This window comes from Nicotiana sylvestris, chromosome 8, assembly GCF_000393655.2.
Source record: "Nicotiana sylvestris chromosome 8, ASM39365v2, whole genome shotgun sequence".
NCBI lineage: Eukaryota > Viridiplantae > Streptophyta > Magnoliopsida > Solanales > Solanaceae > Nicotiana > Nicotiana sylvestris.
Genome location: NC_091064.1, coordinates 110,857,883 through 110,876,307, shown reverse-complemented (window position 1 = coordinate 110,876,307; position 18,425 = coordinate 110,857,883). Strand labels below are relative to the sequence as shown.

Here is an 18,425-nt window from a genome sequence, read left to right as displayed (position 1 = left end):
ACGTGGAAAGGTAAAAGATCCATGCTATTTACCATAATACCCACACATGGAGGGGTCCTAAATTTTATTCAAAACAGCAGATATGAAGACCAAATTTAGCAAGTAACCACTATAAATTAACTTTCACCATTCATCCCAACATATAACTAACACATGCAAGACATAGGATAATTCAGTCAAAATCAGGAAAGGCCAATTTCCAAAATTAGAAGTTGAAAATTGGAAGACATGAAGCATGAATAAAGCCTCAAAAAAGAGGAAGACAAAGAATAATCCTGCAAAGATTGAAATAAACAAGTCCCCATTATTCCAACAAAATTACTGAAAAAAGAAAGAGGAGGAAGAAGAAGAAAGATTTTTAACAAGAATCAGAAATAGAATAGCTAACACATGCAGGACATATGGTAACTCAGTCAAAATCAGGGAAGGCCAAATCCCAAAATTAGAAGATGAAAGAGGAAAAGAAAGTATTACTACTTAGATGCTAATCCTACCTAATTAAGAGATCGTACAAAGAAAATGCCTAACTCTTGACCCATACTTTCCCATGGATCAACCCACATAAATTTATCTAAAAAAAATAAAAATAGCGAAAAACTATTCAGTGTAGCATAAATTTCATCAGAAACAGTAAAGATAATAAAATTTTCAGCAGAAAAAGAATTTCAGTTGCCATGCATGTAGGTAATCAACAAAAATAGCCAAAAGCTCTAGATGTCCTAAATTTTATTCTGAAACAAGAGATAGAAATATGAAATTTGTAGGTGCTAATCACTATAAAGTAACTTCCGATATTCATCTCAATGAGCTCACACATGCAAAACATAAAATGCAGAAAGCATAAAGAAATCAAAAAAAAAAAAGAGGAAGACCAAGAGGAATCCAGCATAAATAGAAACAAAGACATGACGAAAAAATTTAGGAAATCGCTTTAATTGTTATTACTAACAATCCCATTAACAAAGAAAAAGCAAAAATTGCTCTAAATTAACACATGCATGGTTGGAAAAACAGAGGAAAAACAAATAATATCCATCTCCCTGCTTTTATAGTGAGAAACTTGAAAAGCTACAAATGAAACCCAAAAAGGAGTACCAAAAGTAAAAAATAAAAATAAAAAGACAGCTAGAAGAAAATAAACGGAAAGGAAAAGAATATAGAAAAAATTTACCCACAAATTGAAAGCTTAGCAAATTAGACAAAACGGAGAACCTTGAAACCGAGATAGAGATCCACGAAATGTCTGATTATCTTTTCAAAACTTTAATTCATATACGGAAAGAACCTAAAATAGATTCCATTGAATAATAAGTTCAAGGATGTATTTGTTACATGAGATGTTCAGAATACCCAAAAGTTAAAAATTAAAAATTAAAAGAGATCAGATATCTAAAACCAAAAGCTGAGAAAAAAGTAAGAAAGAGGAGAAGAAAAACTCACCAGGAAGAAAGGCCGAAGAAGCAATGAAAAGAGTGGGAGACTGAATATCTTAGCTTTGATATGGAGAGAATAAGAAAAGGGTGGGGAAAGTGTAAATCCACGTGGTGCTTGAAATTGGACATCTGGAATTTCGAAGCCCAATTTCACATATGGAAAGAAAAAGCTCAGTTTAGGTTTTTCATATTAAAGTATAAGGAGAACTACTATATGTGGCTTTATCTGTGGATGAAGTGAAATTAAGAAGCAATACCAAAATGCCCTTAAAAACAATAGCATTTCAGGATTGCCCTTCATCGTACACTAAACTTCCACTTATTATATAGTAGAATAAAGAGTTGTCGTGAACCAAAAATCCCAACCGGTCTTGATGGCTCCTAACATACTTGCTAGACAAGCTGGATATAATCATAATGTACCAAGATAGCAGAAATGACATAATCAACATAAGTCTAAAATCTTAACATAGCATAATAATACCAATACATGATAAAAATCTCCTAGAACTAGTAAATACAGAGTCATGAGCTCTGCAATGGATTACAAGTCTGAAAAGTTAAATAATAATATTGTCTGAACTAAAGACAACAGTACATAAGAAAAGAGATGCCAACACAGCGGTCGAGAATGCAGTTTTACCTCGCCTCTCAGTAATCAACTCTGCCACAAGCCTCAGCTACTGATGGATGGGTTCGACACCCGGATCTACACAAGTAAGTGCAGAGTGTAACAAGAGTACAATCGACCCAATGTACTCATCAAGTATCTGTTACGACCCTAAAAAGTGACCCGGTCGTGATGGCGCCTATCGTGAAACTAGGCCAGCCGACACAAACCCAAAATCAATCAGAAGATCATAAGAAGTCATTTAAAACCATTAATTAACTAAATTCTCATAAATGTAAGTTTAAACAAACAGTGCAGAAATATAACACAAGCCCGACATCGGAGTGTCACAAGTCATGAGCAACTACAACACGTCTAGGAACAAGGAAGGACAACATAGTCTGAAAATAAAATACTAAGACAATATCAATAAGATAGGAATGGACAAGCACTGGGCTGCGAAAGCCAAGAAGCTACCTAGTCAACTCCGGGGACCTGCTGGAATACCGATCAGCACTCACTATCGTGTCCTGAGACTCTTCGATCTGCACACATAGTGCAGGGAGTAATGTGAGTACGCCAACTCAGTAAGTAATAAAAGTAAATGAAAGCTAAGCAGTAAGAAAGCACATAATTTCACATCATAACACTACAACAAATACAGTACATTGCTCAAAACAAAGCAGAAACCATTTTTCTTGTAAAACAACTCAGTTTCAGTAAAACCTTTTCTTTTAAACATCTTTCAATCGTTTCAAACAAGTGATGAAAATAGTTAGAAAAAGGATAGAAAACGTAAACAACCCCTCGGGCAAAACATGTACTATAAACCGCCCCTTGGGCATAAGATCAACAGAACCACCCCCTCGGGCTACTTCACAATCACTCGTAATTAGCCCCTCGGGCAAAACATGGATCAAAAACCGCCCCTCGGGCTACATGGATCAAGAACAGCCCCTCGGGCAACAACATGAATCAACAACAGCCCCTCGAGCTACATCACATCACTCACACTGGGTACCCGTGCTCACTAGGGGTGTACAGACTCCGGAGGGGCTCCTACAGTCCAAGCGCTATAACAAGCCATCTCGTGGCATAATCAATCAGGCTCTCGGCCTCACATAACAACAAGCCACCTCGTGGCATAAATCTATCAGGCCCTCGGCGTCACAATATCATGAATCAGTAACAACCTACTGCGGCGTGCAGCCCGATCCCATAATATTCTCACAATACAGGCTCTCGGCCTCACTCAGTCAGAAACCTCTCAAGTCACTCAGGAAACAGCAAAACAAAATGCTTAGCCCAAGATATCATTTAAAGTATCAAAACGGAGTAAATACGACTGAGTTATGAAATCAATAAAATATAGCATGACTGAGTATAAATATTAAGTCAAAACAGTGAGGAATAGTAGTAAAAAGCCCCTAAGGGTCCAAAACAGTTGGCACGAGGCCTAAATATGGCATTCAACCCAAAACATAGTAATACTTTACAAATTACACTGATATCAAATAGTTTTCAATCAAATACGCAACTTAATAGTCATACGGGATGGACCAAGTCACAATCGCTAATGGTGCACGACCCCACACTCATCATCTAGCGTGTGCGTCACCTCACAGTAGCACCACGATGTAACATCCGGGGTTTCATACCCTCAGGACAACATTTACAATCATTACTTACCTCAATCCGGTCCAAAATCTTACCCGCGATGCCTTTGCCCCTCAACTCGGCCTCAATTCACGTCGAATCTATCCATAATCAGAATCATAATATCAATATATGCTAAGGGAACGAAGCCCATGCGAAAATAATCAAATTACATCAAAAATCCCGAAATTGGTCAAACCCGACCCCCCACGCATGTCTCGGAATTCGATAAATATCACATCAATAGAATCCTTATCCTCCCACGAGTCCGTACATACCAAGAACGTCAAAATCGGACCTCAAATGGTCCCTCAAATCCCCAATTTACACTCTCCAATTTCAAGCCCTAATTCCCCAATTTTAGGCTTTAAATCCCACTAATTTCATGTCCAATTAGTTAGAAATCATCACAGAATCAAGTATTGAGTTCAAAAATCTTACCTCCAAGTGTTTCCTTTGATTCCCTCTTCAATCCCTCTCAAAAAACTTCAAAACCGCTCAACAATAGTGGAAAATAGACTAAAAATCGCGAAGGCAACTATTTAAACATTCTGCCGAGGGATAAATTCCTTCTTCGCGAACGCAGTAGCTCCCTCGCATTTGCGAAGAACAAAATTCCACTGACTAATTATTGCTCCTTCGCGAACGCGACATACTCCACGCGAACACGAAGCTCCAACTGTCCAATCCTTTGCGAATGCGACCTTACCTACGCGAACGCGAAGCACGAAACTACTGGGGTCCCAGCTGCTCCAATTACCCTACTCGAACGTGATTCCTCTCACGCATTCGTGATTCACTGGAATCCAAACCTACGCGAACGCGGCCTGCGGCTCACTAACACGAAGAACATTTTCTCCTCCAGGCCCAGATCTACTTCGCGAACGCGAAGAACAAATTCTTCTGCAACAAAAACCAGAAAATCTACAACTTCCCAAAACAAGAATTTGATCTGTTAACCACCCGAAACTCGCCCGAGGCCCCCGGGACCTCAACTAAACATTCCAACACATCCCATAATATCATTCGAACTTAGTTGATCCTTCGAATCACTCAAAACAGTACCAAAACACCAAATCAACCTCAGATTTAAGCCTAAGAACTAAGAAACTTTCAAATTCCACAAACCACGTTGAAACCTATCAAATCAACTCCGAAGGAACTGAAATTTTGCACACACATCACAAATGACACTACGGACCTATCCAATTTCCGGAGTTCCATTCCGACTCCGATATCAAGATTTCCACTACCAACCGGAAAGCGCCAAAATTCCAATTTCGCCAATTCAAGCCTAAAGCTACCCCAGACCTCCAAAATACATTCCAATCATGCTCCTAAGTCCCAAATCACCTCACGAATCTATCCGAACCATAAAAACCAAGTTCTGAGATCATTTACTCACAAGTCAACTTTCGGTTGACTTTTCCAACTTTATAATCAACTTAAGAGGCTAACTGTCTCATTTCTCTCTACAATCATTCCGAACTCAAGCCAACCAACTCAACACAACATAAAAGAGCTGAACCATACAAAATGAAGCAGAAATGGGGGGAAACAGGGCTAAAACTCTCTAAACGACCGATCGGGTCGTTACATTCTCCCCCACTTAAACATATGTTTGTCCTTGAATGTGCCCAGAGTTGTTCTAAAAGCCAACGAATCGCTGTATAACCTTACCATGCACATACTTGGGGATGACCCCATGTCACCCTATCCCATATAGGTCCGATAACACAACATAACTGAATTTTCACAATCCAACCTAGCCCATTAACCTTAGAACAAAATTTCCACTTCCGAAATTATCTATAAGATCCAAATTTCACATCTATACTCTGAATAAGTCCGAAAAAGCTATATCAAACTATATCCGTAGCCCAAGATGTAATCACATGATATGCCACATAACTCAATCGCTCGTAGCGATAACCTTTAATCACAACAGCTGCTCAAAACAACCGAATACTGATAATAAACCTCTTATAAATTAAAGTCTCATTCCAACACTTTCATATACTGCCAATGATGAAAGAAACACGCAGAATCATAATCATTCCTCAGATCAACCATTCGTGAAGCTCCCTCTCCTTTGGCAAGAACCATAGTAAATTTCTAAGCTGAATCCCGATATTATCCTTCCAACATGCTGAAATTGAATCCGATAGTATTCATTCTAGATCTCAATGACCTCATCTCATCCAACACAACTACTCTAGTGACATGACACATCGATACAATCTAGATCCACAACCCGTGCGACCCGCGCATCAATAAGCAACAGTCCAAATGTATTCAAATCATGGAAAAGTGACTCAAATGAGAGATTTGTACCACAAGCTCACCAATACCATTACAACACAATCCTGAGAACCTATCACACATCGTAGAACCAAAACACATGAATCCAACCCAAAGGATCATACTTCCGCATAACTTTGCTGCAATGCGCGACCCTATCCAAACACTGGTCCACATGAAGCACCTCAAGTCACTATGCTCAAAATCAACAACCACACGCAATTTGATGTCGAATACCAAAAACAAATCATCATAACCGCGGCGAAGCAAATGACATAACACCACACAAACCTAAAAGGACACAACCGATACGCTATCCGCCGAGCAATACCCAATACTCTTCCCTCTCGAATTCCACAATGAGACCCTAATAGAATCGCACCATATATCCCTATAACCAACAAATCATAATGCCTCGCAGCATGGAAAGGTAACTCATAGATCACCCCAGAACACTAATATGCTCAATAACAATCAAACCAACACATCCCTCAACAATAGCAACTTGGAGTCAACAAAGCCGACTCGATGCAAAACACACATACATATTGGCCTACCAATGAACCCCTTGTTAAGGAGTTCCTGAAGCTACCCCTCCAACTCCTTTGACTCTGCCGGTGCCACACGATATGGTGCCCGGCACCAAATCAATATAGAAATCAACAACCCTATTGGGCAGCATGCCCAGCCGCAGGAACACATCCAGAAAATCCCTCACGAAGGCCAAATAAGAAAACAAACCTTCCTAACCATCCGCTGGGTCTTCAAAAATGAAATCACCCTACTGGGAAAATAATCCGTCGAACCTCGCCACTCAATTTGTGGCATCCCCGGCATAGCCAACATCGCCATCTTAGCGCAACAGTCCAGAATAACATGACACGGAGATAACCAGTCCATACCTAGCCAAATCTAACATACTAAGCAACAAAGGATCCACTCAGGTCTCCAAACCCCGATAGTCACCACACAATGCCAATACACGCGACCCACAACCACAACATAACGTGTTTATGAGAACTCCCAGTCTCCAAATCCATATAGCACACGAATCACCATAATTTCGATATCAACTCCACCGTCCGAATATACAACACACTCTAATACCCAATTATCCCATGAGGGGTACTCCTATAATTCTTCTATGCTACCAAGCAAACTTGAATATCAGTAGTCGATCCAACAAGAGAGTGATGTAATACTAATGAAGTATCCATAACTTAAACACATCGTTCTTTCTTAAATGTATACCCTCATCAAGCCATACCAATCAGTACTATCATTTCCCTAATCTTCTGAAACTGCCCATGCTGTCTAAGAATTTATTCCTTTTAGAACTGAACCATGACCTTACACATTCAAACTTCAACCCTACACAACATACCACATGTGACATGCCATCCTATGATAAATATAAGAACTTCATAGCCTCTTCCGAGCCACAAGCAGCTACGTACTCAACTAGCCAAGAATTTTTCATTTGGTCCCATCTAGAAGAAAATCACTATACATCACATGCTCCTCATGCCTGTAGAAAATATATATCTCTAACCGTGGTAGAAACCATCAAGAACTCTTCGAATTCCATTTGCCCAAACCGAACCGTCAGGACTGAATCCTTCTAACTCAACCAAGCTGCGCATGTCACGCCTCGAGCCTAGATGGGCCGTGACGGGAACCTGGTACCTTACTCAACCGAGTACCAACATAACGTATCTTTTCATGTCATACTATCATAGAGAACTGATTCGAAAGGCTACTGTGAGATAGGTAAAATACAACATATGATACCAACTTATACATAAGGCATACGGGGCTATAAGGCCAAAATAATCAATCATACACTAAATATAGGCCGACAAGGCCATACAATCTTTTACGTACATGAAATATGTCTACAAGCCTCTAAGAATACATAATTTTCATAAAGATCGGGACAGAGTCCCACCATACCAAACAATACACATCTAAATCATACTAACCAAACAAGCAACTCCGAAACAAATGGAGCGCACCAACATCTTCCGCTGAGCTGATAGCCTACTTGGAGGGCTCTCGACCTATGTATCGGGACTACATGCATGAAATGCAGCATCCCCAGGCAAAAGGGATGTCAGTACAAATAATGTACCGAGTATGCAAGGAATAAAAATTAGTAAATAATGGACATGAGAGAAACATGAGTAAAAGACTCGACATATAAATCTGAATGACTCTTTGAATCATTAATATGTATAATGTCATATTTTGCATAGCTACATGTGTTCATAACATCATCAAGCCTCTGAGGGCATCCCATCATATTAGCTCGGCCACTGTGGGTAAAATCATCAGCGTATACCAGCTGATCAGGTGGTGGTGCATATATAATGCCATAACCTTTTTCCATATCCCATATACATAGATACATATATATGAGTATATAACTCCATCTGGTCATGGGTCAATGTACATGAATTCAATGCATAAAAAGTACGTCAATAAAATCTTTTAGAGTGTCATAAGACCATTATACCTTTGAGTGATATCATGAAGTAAACTTTTTTTCAACTTATGTATTTTTTCTGAGACCCATAAACAATGATAGAATAATATGACACATAGAGAATCAAAAACATAAGCATCTCTAGCATTTCTATGAATAGAGTCATTTATGGAAATTGCATATTTGCTCGTTTCGTTTGTGTCGTATAGATCATGGCAAAAGAAAGAAGGGATAGCCTTAACATACCTGAGCTGGTTATCTTGACAATCCCTCTAACACACGTCAATTGCGGCAACATGTAACGGCAGATCGAAGTAGGAAAAAATCCGTATGACATTCTTGAGAAAGATTACACCGTACTCCCTTAGAATTGCAAAATCCTGTTGCTATTATGCAGTATAACTTCGTATGAAATCCTTTGAAGCAAATTACGTTGTCTAAGAATTGTAAAGATTTCATTATGAAATATTGAATTCCACCCGTAACTATGTATAAGCATCTCAATTTGTGATTTTGAAAGGCCTTTTATATAAGTGGTGTGGGCCCCACACTTTGTATGACTAAGCCGCAAAGACTCCTCCAATATTGCCACCTTAGTAAATGAACTTAAGAGTCACATTAAGCTTGATTTAAGCCTTCATGCTTGCTGCCACGTTAGGGACATAATTTCTTATCTAATAATTTTTTTGATTATAAGTTAATCTCTCACTTAAAAATCCCTAATTACCAATTATCATCATAATTAAGAATTATCATAAATTACTTAAAATACTGCTTATTTTTAACACACCTTATACACCTTACTATCATGGTCATGTAGTACCTTGTATGGCACTAGTCTATAAATACCTGGTATTATAGCTTGGACCGTATTTTATCCCCAAATTGCCAAACTTCGATGGAACACATTTTCTTCTATTCTCTTACCCTCTCACCTTCACGAATTAACTTATTACTTATTTGAAATAGCATAATACTTATAACCTCAAAATACTCTCATTCCCGGGCTTTCATCAATTTACTTATGGCGTACTTCTACATATGAAACCGTAGGGTGTAATATCATTCCCCCCTTTGGAATATTCATCCTTGAATGTTGACTAATTCACTTATCATTATCATAACCTATATTTCTTCTGAATATTTTAGTACTCTTCTTTCCATCTAGGCAACTGTTCTTGTGAATAAATCCAAAGGTCAAGGCATTCCCCCCTTTAGGACTCTTTCCCACTCCATGACTTGTGATCGAATTCCTTCCAATCTCGTAACTGTTGCTACCTTTTATCATGCAGCCTCTACGATACTGATCCTGTAAGTGTGCCTATGCGACTCTCCTCTCCTTTTTCTCCAGCTTTTAGCCAATCTCTAGGCCTTACTTTATAAACATATACAAGGCTTAATTGGATGCCTCTCTGGGCATCTATAGGTGTACTGAAGTTCTTTGCTCAGTACTTTGTAGAACTTGCGAATATGGCTATATCTTATTTCATAGACCTGGTTATCCATTCGCCTGACTTTAATGCATCTACATAGGTCATACTATACCATAATTCTTACTTTAATTTATCTCTGGGGAAGACTGCTACCAAATTCCAGCTCACTCTTGTTGCTTATCCAATATGTATAAATCCCAGACCTTTAATGTCCTTACTACTGTTCATCTTAAAACTGACGACCTAATCTCAACTCATACTTTGTGACTTTTGTCCACCCATTATGATTTACCTCAATATTGATCTACGATATACCACTGATAACTTGAAACTTCTTAGGTAATACCTTGCCACTAGGGCTTATGTTGCATCGAGGAATATTTGAAGTGATTTCCATAATCATAGTTCATAGTATCTCGATGTGATTCACCTTATGGGGGTATTCTAATCTCGTATCGTCTGCGAAATATTTTCTCCTTCTCCCTTTTTTTCTTCAAATCACTATTCAATCGAAGGCCCAAACGTCATCCTTTATCTATTGCTATCACACCTTTATTTCACTACCAGGGCAGCGTTCCATCTCTTCTAAATGCTACTAGTCTTAGACTCCTTTGAGTTTATTTAGGCCGTCAACCCTTATTGTTTTCATGGGCTTAATCCTACGGACTTATCCATTTTCGCCACCGTCTCACTTGCCTTTTTCTTATCCTTACTCTTGTCTTTCTACAACCTTGTTGCTCTATCATACTTTATCTTGCGATCGATTACCTTATGTTTTTCTGAACATCACGCAAGACATCGCATCGCTTTTAACTCTTCTTTTACTCTCCGATTAGACCTTTCGCTACATAGAAACCATAGGCTGGAAGGTATGCCACTAACGATGCTACTATCATTCCTGGGTATTGAGTCTCAGTGCTTCTGGCCTTCTATCTGAAGTATGGACTATTTACAACCTTCTGCATTTAAGTATCTCGTACGTTGTTCACCTTTACCTTACTTACCTTAAAATCTAGCATCATATTTTCTACCTCTTTCATGACCTCCCTTCCACATAGGTATCAACGACTTGAAACTCTATTATAATATTTGCACCTTTGGTGCATACATAATCCGGTGGGAGCTTCATACTGACTTCTTATGCCATTATAAAATATGGCCATTGTACTATCTCTCTTGTACCTCTGATATCTAAGAGTGATTCTACATGTTCTCAAGCATAATTTCTATACTTTTCTAAGTATAATTTCTATACTTTGTTGTTGTAACTCTTTAGTTTCCTCCTCCTTTTGATCGGCTTTTATGTAGGCTTAAGCTATCTTCCGATATGTGGCTCATAGTATTAGTTATTACTTTAGCCTTTCATGGGCGCTATAGAATATACATGATACCTACATCTAACAAATCAATCCTTTGTCCATGACCTGGACTCAATTCTTTCTTTTAACTTATACCGGAGTCTTCCACGACTGTATGATTGTCAACATATATACTGCATGGATAATGCTCCGAAATCTTATGTGCATTTGCAACATAACTAACTCTGGATCAGTGATCGAATAATTCCTTTCGTTCCTTCTCAGCTTTCTTTAAACGTAAGCCATTACCTTTCCTGGTCTTTCCTCCCCCTTGATGCGTGCATACTTAGCTTATGTTAGCTCTCACGCATGCCAGAATTTTCGTACAGCTCATATGATCTTCGAATATTATTTTTTATTTTACTTCCCGTTCACTAGCCACGGTAGGTTCCTCTTTCTTATTGAGAACGTACAATGTTGTTGTGAAACTGTTATTACAAGACCATTTCCTCTTTAGGTCACTGTGCTTGGTTGAAGCCTTCTTCCTCATTTTCTCAGCTAGTCTTTTACAATAGTACTTAGGGAGGACCCTCTGACTCTTGTGAAGTTGCGAGCTTATTACATCGTATACCCAATAAAAATTTTGATGTCCTTCCTCGCCTACAATTATCCATTAGTTATCTACCTCAACGCCCTTGTGCTTGTAGGGTTGCTTCTGAACTGATATTTTGACTGTCTTCCCAGTGGCACTCTCCTTTATTCCCGTAATACTCATACGGTACCTTTAACAACCCTAACTCCTATCTGAATATTTCTTAAGTATCACAATGACATTACTGCTAGGCTGAATTCACTATATTGGGTTTTACTATATTTATCTTGAACGATCTGCTGACTCGTCTGTAACCTACTGTTTAGTCATAACTAGTCTCTTCCTTAATCAACTACCAACTACTCATTGGCCCATTCTCATATCAATGATCCACGTAATCTTTCTTGGGTTATTTCCTTTGTTTTAACTTACCTCTCGCACTGGCTCCTTATCTATCAATAATATTTCCGGCAAGAACCCTTAATTCCTTTCCTTGACGTCGTGTTTGCATAATGTTCTGGAATCATAGCATATATGTAGGATTTGGATAAATGCAATCTCATACCTTTCTTATTTTTATCGCATTCTTCCTTTATCATTCCATATTCCCCCTTTAGCGGAGTACTAAGACTTGGAGCTTTGACGACCTGCCTATAGATGTTTTTACCTCTTCATATTTGGCATCCGTTCACATCATCGATGACCCTTACTCACCTTGCGGTAATCCTTCTGTACCACGGATAACAAAATTCCTTATTTACAAGGGTGACACTTAGTATAACTGGCACATACAGCCCCTTAAGCTGAACTTTTCTCACATTGCTTGCTTTAGGGAAGCATCTTCCTGAATGACCATTCTCTGAATTTCTTATGAATCTTCTTCTATTGTCCATTCTGTTATCGCCGGAAAGCAATATGAAATTCTCATGATGCCGAACGTTATCATATCATGTAGTTCCTAATTCATGATTAGTTTACCTTGTTCACTAGTCCATACTGATTTCTATTATTCTAGGGTCTAACTTTTCCTTCTGTTAATCACGTAAGAATCGCGAACTTATTTCTCGAAATGAGGATGTGACCGTATGGCTTATATTCTCTTGTTGTCTTAAGGCCCATCACCTCTCGTCTCTTTCTTCATTTGACTATAGATTCTGTAACACTCTACTGTTTCCATCCATGTATCATATCTCACTCATAATGTTTCATTATCCCTCTTCGTACTTCCCTGCTAATATTTCTATTTATCACTTCATCCTGAAAACTTTAACAAGACATTCTTTTACTTTTTACCTTCCCTTGCTCCATCTACTGGCTCTTCGGGCTGTCTAACATTCTCCCTCTACTAGGGACGGGAGCCATACTAAGGTAATATTTATACCTTCAAGGTTTCCAGTTCCTATCTTTGTAGTACTCATATCTAGCTATACTATTTTAGTGTGCACCATCTAGGTGTCTCACAAGGAGATCTATTAACACATTTGCAATATCCTTCAGAAATTTCAACTAACGCAAATAATTCATCCACCATTTTGGCTCACTATAACCCCAGCCGGATCGGGATATTATATCCTTCTCTTAAACCATATTTGTTAGCATAACTTAGATTGGTGTGGCCAATTATACATACCTCTATTACTGTTGAAGGTAACTCAAAATGCTTATATCTCTCATTCTGAATAGTAAATAAGGATAATTTTTATTAATCGGGTACCTCGTACCCTTCTTCACCTTGCTTCTTTAACTTGCTGCAACTCGTGTCTAACTTTCAATTCCATTATTCCTTTTTACCGTAAGAGTGGATAAGTATTCTTTCCTAAAAGCTCCTTATCAAGAACCATACACCTTTTAGTACACACATGATCTAATGAAGACCTCTCATTTACTCATCATAAGAAAGATGCAAAATAGAGTTCCTCTAACTCAACACTTCCATAGCTACATCTCTTATCGATCATCTTTCTGAATGTAGGCATCGTCTTATTACGAATAGAAGTTCGAGATTTAAATTCTTATAAGTGATTTCTACCACATGATCTAGAGTAAGAAGAAAGAGTGACAATCCTAAATGCCCTGTAGCCTCCTGCTTATAAGCGTGGTGCATGATACACCCATAAACAAGACTCTACTAGACACGACTTGTAGACTCCCTAGGACGAAACTGCTCTGATACCACTTTTATCATGCCCCGAGCCTGGATGGGCCGCAACAGGCACCAGGTACCTTACTCAACCGAGTACCAACATAAAATATCTTTTCATGTCATACTATCATAGATAACTGAGCCGGAAGGCTGCCGTGAGATAAGTAGAATACAACATGTGATACCAACTTATACATAAGGCATACGGGCCTATAAGGCCAAAATAACCACTCGTACACTAAACATAGGCCGACAAGGCCATACAATCCTTTACGTACATCTGTCTACAAGCCTCTAAGAATACATAATTTTTATAAAGGTCGGGAAGAGTCCCGCCATACCAAACAATACACATCTAAATCATACTAACCAGACAAGCAACTCATAAGCAAATGGAGCGCATCAACATCTTCCGTTGAGCTGATAGCCTACTTGGAGGGCTCTCGACCTGTGGGCATGAAACGCAGCATCCCTAGGAAAAAGGGACGTCAGTACAAATAATGTACCGAGTATGTAAGAAATGAAAATTAGTAAATAATGGACATGAGAGAAACATGGAGTAAAAGACTTGACATGTAAATCTGAATGACTTTGTGAATCATTAATATGTATAATGTCATGCATATGCTTATAAATATCATGTCGTGCACAGGTACATGTGTTCATAACATCATCAAGCCTCTGAGGGCATTCCATCATATCATCTCGGCCACTGTGGGCAAAATCATCAACGTATACCAGTTGATCAGGTAGTGGTGCGTATATAACGCCATAACCTTTTCCCATATCCCATATACATATAGATACATATATACACGTATATAACGCCATCTGATCATGGGTCAATGTACATGAATGCAATGCATGACAAGTACGTCAATAAAATCTTTTAGAGTGTTATAAGACCATTATACCTTTAAGTGATATCATGAAGTAAACCTTTTTTTCAACTTACGTATTTTTTGAGACCCATGAACAGATGATAGAATAATATGACACATGGAGAATCAAGAACATAAGCATCTCTAGCATTTCTATGAATAGAGTCATTTATGGAAATTGCGCATTTGCTCGTTTCGTTTGTGTCGTATAGATCATGCCAAAAGATTGAAGGGATAGCCTTAACATACCCGTGCCGTTCTCTTGACAATCCCTCTAACACACGGCAATTGCGGCAACACATAGCGGTGGATCAAATTAGGGAAAAATCCGTATGACATTCTTGAGAAAGATTACACTGTACTCCTTTAGAATCGCAAAATCCCGTTGCTATTACACAGTATAACTTCGTATGAAATCCTTTGAAGCAAATTACGTTGCCTAAGAATTGTAAAGATTTCATATGAAATCTTGAATTCCACCCGTAACTATATGTATAAGCATCTCAATTTGGGATTTTGAAAGGTCTTTTATATAAGTGGTGTGAGCCCCACACTTTGTATGACTAAGCCACAAAAACTCCTCCAATCTTGCCACCTTAGTAAATGAACTTAAGAGTCACATTAGGCTTGATTTAAGCCTTCATGCTTTTTGCCACGTTAGGGACATAATTTCTTATCCAATAATTTTTTAGATTATAAGTTAATATCCCACTTAAAAATCTATAATTATCCAATTATCCTCATAATTAAGAATTATCCCAAATTACTTAAAATACTACTTATTTTTAACACACCTTATACACCTTACTATCATGGTCATGTAGTACATTATATGGTACTAGTCTATAAATATTGGGTATTATAGCTTGGACCGTATTTTATCCCCAAATTGCCAAAATTAGACTGAACACATTTTCTTTGATTTGCTTACCCTCTCACCTTCATGAATTAACTTATCACTTGTTTGAAATAGCGTATTACTTATAACATCAAAATACTCTCATTCTCGAGCTTTCATTAATTTACTTATAGCGTACTTCCACATACGAAAACATGAGGTGTAACAACGCAGGTCACTATAACCCAAGAGCATTTTCGCGAAACACCTGTAGAAACTCATTACCTCATAAGCACCCAAAGAACTAATCATATCCTTTACCATGTCGATCCGACCTGCTACCAAGCTATCACATCTATTCAAGTTCCTTCTGATTTACCTTCATCTTGATACTTCTTCTCGCTATCACACTACCATCCTCGACCCAGACTCACCACATGAGAACCAAGAATAAAACCACACCGTCCTAAGGTTCATAAGTCGTTGACTACTCTCTCAAATATCCCCAAAAGCACCACCTTCAAAGTACTTACCTTGAAGAGACTTCCTGCGAATCTAAAGCCATTACCTCCACCTTCTTGATACTGATGTGTAAAATCCATAATGATATAGAAATGCCACAAGTCTTGGCACCCTACAATGTAAAGCCCCGTTCCTAGCCAAATATACATTCGGAAGATTTCCATTTACTACATGTAAACCTTGAATCCTTCAAAACCATTCTCAGGAGTCATCCACTCTACTCAAGTTTCAATTAGACTGATCAAATGAACCGAACGACCTGTGCCTCATTAGAACAACAACACCTATGGAAGTAACCCCACCTTAATGCAACCAAACAAATTCATGCTCTATGCATCGTACATCTTTTACCAATAACAACTCAAGTTATTCCGTGATTCTCATACACCCATAAAGCATAGCATAACCTTTATTAAAAATTTTCCTTTACTCGATCCATCCTCGATCTCAACCCCTACAAGTCACAACTGATTCACTGGCATACCTCAAACTGAAACCAATACAACACATAGTTGTGCTATCAACTAATCAAAAGCAGACTCCCCCACTTGGCTCAAAGCTATAGATCAAAACACACAATAACTCATAATGCCTCTATTCTAATGCCGCTATAATACCATAGTAAGATTAAACTCAATCCTTCATAAGCTCGTGCAACACAAGCCATCTAGTACATCAAATCATCTGCAAATCTCATATTCATCCTCGTAACAAACAAGCCCATTCTCATAAGCGACCCAAGCTCAAATTGCAACAACACACATATATTTCACTAGTAAAGAGGACTCTCAACCAACAAAATAAGGGTCACACAAAACTCAGAACACCCCACAGGAGATAACTCACCTGCTTTGCCTCAAACTGGCATCTCTTCATACTCTTCCACCGTCATAAATATCACGCAATCACTTAATCTTCCTGAGTCTGAACTCATATCGTAACAAGAAATCTACTCCATTCCCCGACTAGACAACATGTAAAGATCCTTCACACACCCACAACTCGATCTATACATCAAATCACGATGGAAATCAATCACTAGATAGTTCTTTCTACCCTCAAGCAGACCCTTCTCGTCACATTCAAATCATATGAACACATCTCACAATCACATCATGCTCATCACATAGCCATCAGGTCATCACTTCCACTAATAGGGACACTACCAAACATATAAATCTAGAAGTACATGCCTACACAATCAATGCCTCAGTGCAAAAACTATAGGTAAAACCCGGCCTCAAGTCCTCCAGACTGGCCCAACATCAACACACAAAAATCACATCTCGCCCTTCGATCAGGGAATCACAAGCCATTAATGAACAACTGATACTGAGCGTTCATGCACGCATACGAACGCGTGGAAGTAATTCAAAGAGTTATATTTCAAGCTGAATCAAGTACGCACGATAAGAATTCAAGAATATGGGATTTCCTAAAGGATCTGCAGCCTCTCGAGGATAAGTACAGACGTCTCCATACCGATCCGCAAGACTCTACTAAACCTGCTCATGACTCGTGAGACCTATGTAACATAGGCTCTGATACCAACTTGTCACGACCCTAAAAACTAACCCGGTCGTGATGGCACCTATCATAAAAATAGGCCAGTCGACACAAACCCACAACTAACCAGAAGATCATAAGAAGTCATTTAAAACCATTAATTAACTAAATTCCCATAAATGTAAGTTTAAACAAGCAGTGCTGAAATATAACACAAGCCCAACGTCGGGGTGTCACAAGTCAAGAGCAACTACAACACATCTAGGAACAAGGAAGGACAACATAATCCGAAAATAAAATACTAAGACAGTCTGAATAAGATAGGAAAGGAGAAGCACTGGGCTGTGAACGCCAAGCAGCTACCTAGTCAACTCCGGGGACCTGCTGGAAGACTGATCAGCACTCACTATCGCATCCCAAGACTCTTGGATTTGCACACATGGTGCAGGGATTAATGTGAGTACGCCAACTCAGTAAGTAATAAAAGTAAATAAAAGCTGAGCAGTAAGAAAGCACATAATTTCACGTCATAACACTACAACAAATACAATACATTGCTCAAAACAGTGCAAAAACCATTTTTCTCGTAAAACAACTCAGTTTCAATAAAACCTTTTCTTTAAGAACATCTTTCATTATTTTCAAATGAGTGATGAAAATAGTTAGAAAAAGGAAAGAAAATGTAAACATCCCCTCTGGCAAAACATGTACTATAAATCGCTCCTTG

General features: G+C 38.6%; 1 long non-coding RNA gene across 3 annotated transcripts in view; it reads right to left on the bottom strand.

The window, feature by feature from the left end:
• LOC104238966 (uncharacterized) overlaps positions 1–1,559 on the bottom strand; it is a 34,581-nt gene extending 33,022 nt beyond the window's left edge. For all 3 annotated transcript variants that reach the window (XR_011401568.1, XR_011401569.1, XR_011401570.1), the window contains exon 1: positions 1,441–1,559. This is a non-coding gene — a long non-coding RNA (uncharacterized lncRNA). The remainder of the gene's footprint in view (positions 1–1,440) is intronic.
• Between the last annotated feature and the right edge of the window lie 16,866 nt (positions 1,560–18,425).